The sequence below is a fragment of the Balearica regulorum genome, chromosome 4 (genome assembly GCF_011004875.1).
Source record: "Balearica regulorum gibbericeps isolate bBalReg1 chromosome 4, bBalReg1.pri, whole genome shotgun sequence".
NCBI lineage: Eukaryota > Metazoa > Chordata > Aves > Gruiformes > Gruidae > Balearica > Balearica regulorum.
Genome location: NC_046187.1, coordinates 78,773,029 through 78,785,083, shown reverse-complemented (window position 1 = coordinate 78,785,083; position 12,055 = coordinate 78,773,029).

Here is a 12,055-nt window from a genome sequence, read left to right as displayed (position 1 = left end):
AAAAACCCCAATCTATTCTCATTAAATTACAGAATTTCTTGGCTCTTCACCAAAACCCAGAGGTGTTAATTGAAGAAGATAATAAAATCACCATGTATAGTGATTAGCACTTCAATATATTCCTCATAGAGGTTAAGTTGTTTCCACTCACTCTCAGCAGCTACCATCACTTGCACTCAGACTGTTATCTTGGTCCACTAGGCTAATGATCATTCATATTTCCCACTTCCTTGCTCAAATCTAGAGTGCTATTGTCTCTGGTATAATGGCTTTTTCTGCAAAAAGCTGGATATAGAAGAATTCCTCAGAGTTGCTATTTTTATTGCCTCATTTGTCTTTGATCACTTTCCTTTGCAGCTGCTGCTTTGTGCAAAAGGTCTTTTCCACTTCCTCAGCTCACTCATTCTCCAATTTGTTGTCATCCTTAATTTTATTGTCCCTTCTAGCCAATTTTCTCTAGTTTAATAGAGATTCTTGAGTAATTTTGCATCACAGATAGCATTATAGATACTGCAGTTACTCATGTGGAAAGCCCCATTATGACTCCCGTAGTAAATATTGATTTTTGTACGTTATAAACTTTCATGTTCCTAGGATTACTGCTCTTTGGTATCACTCAAAATAATGCTTCTACAGGATCAATGCAAGAGGTACATGCCATCCCTCTTTTCCTTCTCATGTCTTAGCACACAACATTTCAACACAGAGTTTGCTCTAAATTCACCAGATAGATTTCCGGGGAAATAAATGAGCTGTGCATGAGTCTTAGCTAAAGGTTTTAAAACAAAGGGAAAGCTTGTGTGGGCTAGGATGACTGGCGAGCTCCCGTCTGAGGACAGATTTACTAACAAGAGGGAAGAAGCTCTCTTTGCTGCACGGGATTGTCTATCGGAATAGAACATGGGGAAGGAGGAGAGATGCTGGTATTCTTTTCCTTTTGTTTGTGAAAGCTTTCTTAGGCATAAAGTATCCTAACAGCCCCAGGGGACACAAAGAAAGATGTACCTTCGGCTGCATCTACATTCAAAGCAAAACAGAGGAATTTTAAACATGCAGAGTTTCATGAGTGAAATACTTTCCATACACTTTTCTGGGATGTCCTGTGGCTTCAAAATTTTCGCACAATGCTCAGGAAGCCCTGGTCAGCAGCATTCATGACTTTACCCTGGCCCAGGCTGTCCAGGTGTCACAAGCAAGCACTTAAGCCTGCAGTGAGGTACCTCCAAGTACTTGCAGCAGTGCAGCTTTCAGAAGCTGTTTCCTCCTCACATCTTTGGAGCATCTTTGGAGTGTGCCTTGTGGATTCTATCAAATTGGTGCAAAATTTATACAACCTCTATCCTTTCCTGGGACCATGCTGAGCACAAACGGTTTGTACTTGGTTTTCTATCCTTTCCAACACCATTAGTACTTTGTACCAGGATCTATTCCAGCATGACCCAGTATCTAGGGAAGCCATTAGATGGTCCTTACTTAGGTTACTGGTTCTGCAAGCACACCTATGTATTTGACCTGAAATGCATAAGCAAGTCTTTTGAAAGCCCATGAACCAGCCAGACATCCTTCTGCAGCAAATCCACCCCATTCTTGCTTTTGGAGTGTAGTCAGTAAACCTCTTTACTACCTGGGCATGACTTGAATCATCTTGGTTTTTGAACTGTAGATATTTATAGTAGGGAGTAGTAGTGATGTTACCAGGAAGACATACACTTTTATTTTAGAAGAGCAGGCTCTTTCAGTTCATGGATATTAACTTGAAACTTTCTCTGGAAAGTGATATAAATGACCAGTAAGGCCTGGTTGTTTCTAGCACCAGTAGGGTTTTCTTTAGATAGATGTCCTAAAGCCACAGAAGCAAACCTCATCAGTGAGAGATACTGGCTTTAAATAAGGGACGCATGCTTATTATCTCAAATGACATATTTTATTAGTCTTGTCAGTTATAATTGCTAGATGAAATCTACCATCTGCACCTGAGTGCTTCACTTTTATGTAAAATTCTTGATGAAGCCAGTTTCTCTACTAGAATACATGAGTTTACATCAATGTAGAACATTGCAGTTACTAACTGCATTTTTAAAATAAAGATCATCTATCTTCTGATGCATGAATTGATATACTTCCTTTGAAAGAGGTACAGAAGTTTACAGCAATGCAATTTGGCCCACCTTCTCTGCCCTAAGTGAATTATCTATGAAAAGGGCAGATATCAGAGTAAGCACTCATGAACCAGCCTGTATCCACGTGTCTGGACTGTCAGCTTCAGGATTCAGGTGCAGTTCTCTTAAAGCGCTGATTAATTCTAGAAGCATGGGCAAGTATGTGAAACACTAATAACACATCAAATTTGATGGGACAAGTCAAAATGCTAACAAAACAATGAAACATCAAGGTTCCCTGGAATCCTGTTTTGCAATTAATGAGCTGTTGTTTCCATTCATTACACGTATCCTGTAGAGCTTTTTATCTCTGTGGCAAAAGCACTGCTGAAATCAGAAGAGGCAGATCAACCCCCCTGAAGCCAATTCCTCTCCTCCTCCCTGCACCAGTCCTGTTGCTAAAGAATAAAGAGTAGAAGGTCAAATAGCTCTAAGTGTCCAAATAACTTCCCCAAACCTTTTCCTTATTGCACTATTAAAATGGGATGGCCATTAGTGTTTACGAAAAAAAGTGGATCTGCACCCTTTACTGGGAAAAACTATGCTCTTTTTCAAAAAATAAAGATGAAAAAAGGCCAAGGCTATTATTTAATGATAAAATTCTTTCAGTCTTGTGGTGTAGCCTTTCAACAACAGAGGAAACTTTCTTTATCAGGCACCTGGAATATATTGTCCCCAGGGACTCTGAGATGAGAAAGCACACTCCTAGCTTCACATTCAGCCGTGGTGTGATTTGAAGGGTGATAACATTTCTCCAGCTGGCTGTGAGAATCATTCATTTATTATTCAGCCATATCTCCAAGCCCCCTTGATCAAAGGTCCTCTTCCTCTCCGTCAGGCAGCTGTTGTGTTATATGTTCCTGATTTCTTTACATCTCTGCTTCCAGTACTCTTACCTCTAACTTAGACTATCCCAGTGTTCAAACACTGGATCCTTATTTTACCTTTGTAAGAAGAGACAGGGTGAAAAACAATTATGTGATGGGTGTTTAAAGGATTTCTGGAAGCTATGTGTTGCTCATTTAAAGTCTGAACTTACTCTTTACTAGCATGTAAAGAAGAAAAAATAGCAAAACAAGAGGGAAGCTTCCATTTCTCAACACTTGCTGTAAAACTCTCCACTCTTTTCCCTGCCATTACAGTACAGTTGTTAATGATGTTTCTAATTGCTAATTGCTCTCATCATTTCCATCCCTCCAAATCTCTCTTGAAGCTTCTCCTATGATTTGAGAAGAGTTAGTGCTGAGGTGAGAGTGGAACGAATCGTGGAACTGTCACTTCGAAAGCTTTTTGTGACATTTTAGACATGTTTACAAACAGGCCATTTCAATATCATTCTGACATATTTTAATAGAAAAATGGATTCATCCTCATGGCAAGTTTAATTCCTGCTAACAAGAAGCTAAATTCATATTTTTTTATTAAAGTTTCCTTCTCGGGCCACTGCCTAACATCTACAGAGTTGTCAAACCCTTCATAACCCTCCAAGTAGCACTCAGCTACAGAAAAGGAGTGGGACAGCTTGCAGAAGCTTCAGACTGAGGTAATTACACACTTGACCGCTCAGCCTTGGCAGATGATGTTGCATTGTCCTTGTGCATTTGGAGGTAGTGAACAAAATACCTATATCAACCTTTCAAGCGAAATCCTTTTCACACCCTGCAAACTATTAAGGTATTTATGCGTAATGTTGCTAAGGTTTCCTTTCAGAAGGAAGAATACTGAGGAATGCTGATCATTTTCCCATGTTAAAGAAAAATCACGGAGTCACAGAATGGTTGAGATTAGAGGGGATCTCTAGAGGTGATCTGGTCCAACCCTCCGCTCAAGCAAGGCCACCTAGAGCTAGTTGCCCAGGACTGTGTTTAGACCTTTTTTTTAGTATCTCTAAGGAGGGAGACTCCACAACCTTCCTGGGCAACCTGTGCCAGTACTTGGTCATAAAAAAATGTTTTCTGGTGTTCAGACAGAACCTCCCGTGTTTCAGTGTGTGTCCATTGCCAGTGGTGATGGAAATGAATCACCAAATTTTACGGCAGTACTTATGTCAAATCAGATCTCAAAAAATGGTTAAGACTATAGATGTGCACCCTGCTGTATGCCTAATTTACTATTAGATTTCCTTTCATTAGCCTGAAAACTCTGGACAGTGTATACAATTTAGGCTTACAGAAAGACAAAATAAAACTTAATGTTCTAAGAAATTTGTACTTACAACTATTTTCTTTAACAGAACTTTGCTTTATCATATAAACTGAGACTTCATTTATTGTGAGCTCTGCAGAAAAGAACAAAGCAAAAGAACATTTTACATTTTTATGTTTTCTAATTCCATATCATCGACAGCTTACTAGAAGACAATATTTATTTATAATGGCTAGTTTTCACATTTCCATACTATTCAGTGTATATCTGTCATTATACATGGTAGAGGATCTTTGGGTCAAACAGGGCCCTCAAACACTCATTGTTTAAGAATATGCCAGTAAGAACAAGTGAACAAGCCCTTTTAGAGGATAATGAAGTACTGCTGAATATATATCTTGACACATGGTTACTCTCATTATGAGGTGTACTTACTACATAATCTGAACGTTCCATATGGGACTTATCTTTATACCAGTTGATGCAGAGCCATTTCACTGAAGCAGCATGAAGTTCATCCTAAGTGAGTTTTCCCCTGGTTTGCACGAAGATCATTATTTCTGCACTTCTGATTCCTCCTCTTCACCACATAGTTTTCGCATCACCACATCTCAATAATCCTATGCGTGTAGTGACAATTGTTTCCAGCGGCATTAAGGCCTTCTCTAAATCATTGGTTTCCAAGCAAGAGCCACCCCACTGAAGCTATAGTCCAGATTTTAACCTCTGAGAAAACTCTTGTACGCTTAGAGACTGCCTTAGAGAACAATGACCTGGTGAAAAATGTGATAGATATACAACAGCCAAATGGTGATGGACAACTGTTAGTGACATAGATTTCCTGTCTGCACTTAAACATAATTCCACCACAAGATGGTCTATTTCATTAAAAACATACTAAAAAATTCTCACCCCCCCCCCTAATTCCAGAAAGGTTGAGAAGCATGCGTAAGAATCACATTTCCTGTTTGTTGCTATCAGTGTATTGAACTGTGCAGTTTCCCTGCAGACTCGGATCAGAGGCAGCCAGCTAGGATATCTGATTGCACAAACGTTTTTGGTCACAGTTCACAAACCAATCCTACTGGAGACGTCCCAAATGCCCTCAGAAAAATCTGCTTCCAGTTTCCTGTCATTTTATTTAAAGCATCCTGCCTGTGAATGTGTTGTCAGTTTAAAAAAAGCTCATGAAATGACCCAAAGTCATGCTCACCCCATGGCTGGTAATTGGCCTCAGATCAACTTGGTCTTGCCTCAGTCATTTGTCAGTGGCTCAATTAATTGCAGATTTCACTCATGCTAGGCAAGGGCAGGAAAAATTGAGTGAGAATATTGAATTGTCACGAGATCTCAGAGACCATTCCTTCTTAGTGAAAGCATTTTATCTTGCCAAATTCTATAACATGATAGTTTACCTGCAGAGACAATATTGGCTCCCTTTGGAGTCTGTGTTCCCTCTGTCCTCCCCAAATCCTTGCCTCACTCCCTCCCTTGACACAGAGAACATCATTCTGGGCATCAGTCATGCCACTCTACAGGACTTGTACCCAGTAGCTGCAGTCATTGGACAGCATGAAGAATCTTGCTTCTTGATTACACTATTATAAGAGGTACATGGGAAAAGAAATTGGAAAAAAATGTCTGCTTTTAAAGTTAAATCCTCTAGCACTGGTAAGCAATGAGCAGATTAAGGGGTTTTTTTTATATGACTTTAATGCATGGAATCACATAACTATTAGTTGAAAGAAGCTTCTGGAGGTCTCTAATCCCAGGCAAAGTGTCTCAAGGGGCACAAATGCACACCGGTAGTGGCAGGAGGTTGCTAGTGTTTGGTCTGCTCCTACCTTAGGACTATTTACGGAAAAACTGAATTAAGGTAGCGAAGGCTTTCTTTGTCAAGACAAGAAACAAGATCTGTGCTCAGTGAGATAAGTGCATGTCTGTGTAGAGAACTGCAGGAAACCTGAAGTGTAGAGCATGTTACTGTCCCTGACACTCAGATTTTCACTCAGTCTTTTTTCATTCTGCAGAAGTAGTGACACCTAGCACAAAATATCCACAGCAGCCTGTTCCCTCCTGCTTTGCAGTTTTCTCAGGGATTCATATGTCAGCTCACTGACTGTTTTGGTCTCACTACAGGCAGCGTGCCATGCCATTTATACCACGCAGAGAACTTGGCCTCTAAGCCCTGCAGGTGTGTGAAGGCAGGGGCATTATCCAGGGCTGAAGCAAGGGCTTTATAGGGTGTTCATGGCCCATCACAAAGCAGGAAGGGCATGGACACTAAAGTCTTTTACGCATTAGGATGGACTGTACTTAAATTTCAGATCACCCCAAGTCACCCAAAACAAATACATTGGAGATCTGAGCACTGCTTCAAGATAGCAATCTGGTCCCATCCTTCCATGTAGGCAGATCACAACTGTCCAAAAACGACAATGAGTTTCTGAGGAACTCTGAGCTATGTGGTGGTTGGAATGAGCTTAAGAATGAGCAAAGAAAAGTGACTTTCAGAATTAATATTGGCATAAATGACCCATTACTCTTTCAGTAGCCTGTAGGCCAAAACCCAAGTTGCCTAAATTCATCTTTCCAAGCGACTGGTCTGCCATACCTTCAAATGCCTTGCCAAGACTGCCCTGATTTTTCTGGTTTGTAATTTAATTAGGAACCTGTCTGGGAAAGTTGTAAGGGATTGTACCTCAATGGTGCATGCGATCCAGCTGTTAGATGGTAAATGAATAGCTCTCGGGCTCCTTTTTGGTTCTGTAATTCTCCAGCATTGAACTAAAAAAAACCTCCAATCCAGCTGCTGATTCCAAGCTCCAAACTGATGCTAAAAAAGGCTGCAAAATTTTTACAAAGTCAGAAGGGAGTTTGGAGTTTTGCAGTTCCTGTTTTTCAACGTGAGAATCGGGAGTGCAAAATGTACAACACTTCCAAGCCAACAGATCTCAGTATATAAACTCAAACATCCCAAAAATCAATTGCATTTTCTTGTCTTGCCCAGTCTTGCCCATAAAGCATAGTACTGAGTTCTACATATTATTTTTTTTTTAATCTTCTAAACAAAAAAGAGAAAAAAGAATGCATTTCATATCTCTTACTGTGCTACATGACACACTATCGTTGTATCTTCAGGCATTTAATAATACAAGTGTCTTTGTGAAACACTTATATCCTCACTTTGTTTTTCCTACCAGTCAAATCTCGCTGCACAGTTACAGGTCCTTGGCTGTAGTCCCAAAGCAGGAAGGTACCTTGCAAATAAAGGTGAGATTCTCTCCACATTATCTACATTCACAACTAGTGCAGCAGTCAGAAGGACATATGAGTGTGATATACCTCTGATTCATTTGAATTTTTAATAGCACACCCTTGAAAATAAAAGATAAATTCCACTGAGTATGATCCAATGAACTAACAGAAAGAACTAACTTGTCATATAGGAAAGCTTTAACAATTAGGAGCATTATATTCTTCCTGAAGTTATATAGAATTACTTCAGATTCCCTCTATCAATTTTAAGATGTTTACTTCAAATTTATACTCATGCACTTTGGATCGTAACCTGGCCCAGAGTTTTCATTCTCAAATTTTTTATTTTTTTTTTTTTATATCGCTTCTGAAAAGTTTTCTGCAAGCTTGTCTCCATTCTTTCTGGGCACAAATTAATTGTTGATAAAAATAAAAACTGTTTGGACATCTACACAGCAGCTCTCATTCTTCTGTTTGACTAATCCTGAAGGTCACTCATGAGCACAGTAAAGTGCTCATTTATAGAAATAGTCACAGTAAAAATTCTTTTCTCCCAGTAACCAAGAGTGAATGAAAATATAGTAAAGTAGGGTGATTTTATTATTAGTGATAAAGTTACACCTTTGGAAAAATACTCAGAAGAAAGTTATTCTCCTTTGGCATGGGGAAAAGATGACACCTCCCACGGCGAATAACTACCAGTCTCCCAGCAAGGTGTCCTTAATTTGCTTGTTCTGTGAACATCATATATATATAAAAACTGATTTTATACATTTAAAGGGAATTTACAGTAGGCGCAGAGAAACTAGGTATGAAGAAATTTTTACTCCTAGTCTTAGTCAAACTTTGACCTCGATTAATTACTGAATTGTTGTGCATTGACCTTGAAACTTGTTAAAATGCTGAACGAAAACTTCTTTCCAAACACTTATATGCAGTTGAGCTCCATGAATGGTCCCGCCTCAGCCATCGCTAGCCCACAATGATACTGAGAGAGCAGCATGCTGGAAGGACATCATCCTTTGACTTCCCTGTCAGCCTGAAAAAAAGACGTTCTGTTTGCTACAGCTGTGAGCAATGGGAGAGACGCACTGGTAACACTTCGCCTTTCAACCACGCACTAGAGACCATTAATCTATGAACACCACACCTAAACCAGCAAGGGCTACAACTAGGTTACTTTTCTACCAGGTCTACATCCATCTTCTTAAATCATGCTCTGAGGAACAGAGAACTGCTTTTTTGCATGTCTAAAACCAAACACTACTGGCAAACTCATTGGAGAATATATTAATTATCATATAAGAATTTCTGTACTAAAACTCTGGAATACTGTGTATAATTTTAACACCTTATCTGAAAAAGTAAAATGTAAAAACCTGATTGAGGAGAGTAACCTAGAACTGAAAAAACTCCCCAATAAGAGGGTTTTTTCCCTGTAACTGAACTGAATAGAAGGAAACAAAGCAGAAGTGAAGGACTGACCTAGTCAGATTGCACACTTTCTTGGAATGTTCTTTTACTCTTGAATCATAAAACCACAAAAAATGAGAAGTATAGCAGCAGTAATCTTCCAAGGAGTAAGAAGAACCACATTTCTCACTGCAATGCCGTAGGCAGTAATAAGATCCTCAGTATGCTAAATATTTATTGTTTTAGGCACCTGTTCTTGGAATAAGTCATATTACTGGGTGACAACTTCTCCATTCATATGTCTCTACTGGGCTGGAAGAAGCACTGAGGAGAAAGTTGGAGTAGAAATCAGTTAACACAGAAGATTTTTTTTTGTTTGGACTACTTTACTAAATTAATCTCAGCCATAGTTATTTATTTAAGCACAGACCTGGAATAAACATTGTGTTTATTTTTATCGCATGACATTCAAATATAGCATTTGTGGTAGATTCATTGGAAACATTTTACACTGGATCTAAGTGGTTGAACTCATTTAAGTGATGCAACTAGTCTTTAGTCAGAAAAACTAAATTCTAAATTCATCACATGCAATAATGGGAGTGAAACTGAATAAGGAAAGTATTCTTTTTCTTCTCAAGATGTATCAGTTACTGAAGTCATGTTAACCTGTCGATACTAAAGAATATCCACCATCCTAGGTGGTAGTGTGGTAGACACATCATCTGGCTTTATTGAATCAGTAAAAGAATCCTTACAGGAGAGCCAGCCAGCCTGTTTTCAAGCAAATAAAATTCTAAGACAGTTGCTTGCAGAGAGTGGTTCTGTTGCTTAAGGGATTTTGGCCAGGCAGGAGCATCAGCTGTGAGAACTGGCCTTGGAAAAGCTGTTGAAAGAAGCCACGTGAGAAAGATCTCACTTGAGCATGCAAGAGCACAGTGGTATGGAAGGGATCAATGGTAGAGGACAGTGGAGCGCAAGGTCAGGGAATGGATACTCTATGCCATACGAATATAGCTCAAATTCCGCACAAGTCTCTTATTTAGCATTTCCTGTTGGTTAACTCAATGACTTTATAAATGCCTAGCTAATAGAAAACATCAGATTGGGGATTTTAGGCCATGCGAAAATTATGTACGTGATAAGACAGCAGTTTTCTCCTTAGTGTTAGCTCTGTCCTAAGTGGTTCAGCTGCTTTCACTGGCCAAGGAACCAGGAGAAGGTGTAGGGAGAAGTGCGAAGGATTAGAAGAACAGGGCTGAGCACGCAATCGAGGGTCTGGTGAAAAGTTGGCAGCTGCATCTGTAGGTGCCACAGAGTTACCTCCAGTGCCTTAACAACAGGTATAGGATAGGGGGCAGGGTGTTTTGGTAATAGCAGTACAATATCTGGTTTTTGGTAAAGAAATAGGAAGGAACTAACTCGGACCTGAATACTGGGACATTTCCATAGAAGATAGGTAGGCTTATGGAGAACAGAAGGTGAAAGGTGTGATGTGGTGCACCAAGCAGCATTAACTCCAGATCCTCTCCTTACATTTCCAATACTTCCTTTGAGCCTTGGCTCTTGTCCAGCCTGCAGGCTTTCATTGCTAAGGGACCAGCTATAAACTGTGGCTCAAGTAGAAAATACACAGATGTGAAGTTGTCCTTTGTATTCTCATCCTATGCTACGTTTAATTTGTGACTTTTGGTCTCTCATTAAGGATCTTCTAGTTCTAGTCCTAGTTTTCTATGCAAGGGCCTGCATGCGCTTTAATTCATATGGCCAACTCAGTTCATTCTCATTAATGACATCTAGTGGTGTAGACAAGGCTGAATTGGGACGCCTCCTTTTCCTTAAAATGGTAGCTGTGAACAGGGGTTCCCTTTGTGGTTAGTTTCTATTAATTTTTTTTGCTACTGCTATAAAATTCACTTGTCCCATCCCAGAGGATGGGGCACATCCTGTCCCCTCCAGTACTATTCAGCATTAACACGTCTTCCTGGCGTGGCATTCCACATTTTGCCAGTTGCTTGAATAAGGGGAAGGGAACCCTTTAAACTATCCTTGGAGCAGCTACCAGTGAGTACTCAATCCCAGAAGGTCAAGAAGGGCTCGGGTGCCTTTCGGTAAATCAAATTTCCTGCACATTCCAGCTGTTAAGGCAGCCATTGGCCCCTTGAACCAGCCCTCAACTGAACATTTTTAATCATTCCCCTGAGCCCTTTTCAACAGCAGTTAGCTTGTCCCAGGAAGGCTCAGTTACACTCTTTGCAAAGGAAATTATTAGCAGGCTTATTAGTTGCTTGTTGTTGTGTGTGTGGGAACAGTTTACAAAGACAGCGTGGAGTAATTTTCCTTTGGGAGCCACTGGGAAAAAAAAAGTTTAGAAAATTCACTTGCAAAATGAGTATTTTGGATCCCTGAACAGCAGACATTTGATTTTACTGCAGGATATTTTTGTTACTTCAGATAATTGAATAAACACACTGCTCACAACACCTCTTATCCTTCTGTTCGGAGGCAAGTGTAACAGGAGTATTGCTGTCTTGTTCCAGGATAGTCTATCCGAACCCTGACTCAGCAGCACGTAACTGGAAGACAAGTCATGTACTTCACAGGCCACTCACGTGGGGAGACGGGTCATGATTTTCTCAAAGCCTTGGGATGCTATCTGCACCCAGCCTTATGCAGCTGTGCTGGCCCCAAAGGCAGACCGTCTGCAGGTTACACCCGGCACCCGGCAGCATCAGGACCCATCAAAAAATGTTCCAGGATTAGCAAGCTTCTACCACATCTCACCTCATGATCATGCTGGCCAGATGAGACAGGGTACTAGGTCCATGGGCATGAAAGGTTACGTGTCTTGAAGTTGTACAAGAAGCAGAGAGAAATCAAAGTTTCCTTCTGAAAGCACATGCAAGTCTTAAGAGCTGTTCGAACATACAATTCTGACCAGTGTATAATTTGGTCTAGGAGCAGCCTCAGGGCCACTTTAGCATAGGAAGGGTCTATTTGGACATGATAGCTCACATGCTCAGATACCCAAGTACTTGCAGGCATGTCTTGCTGAAGGGACTATAAGCCCGTGGGCTCTG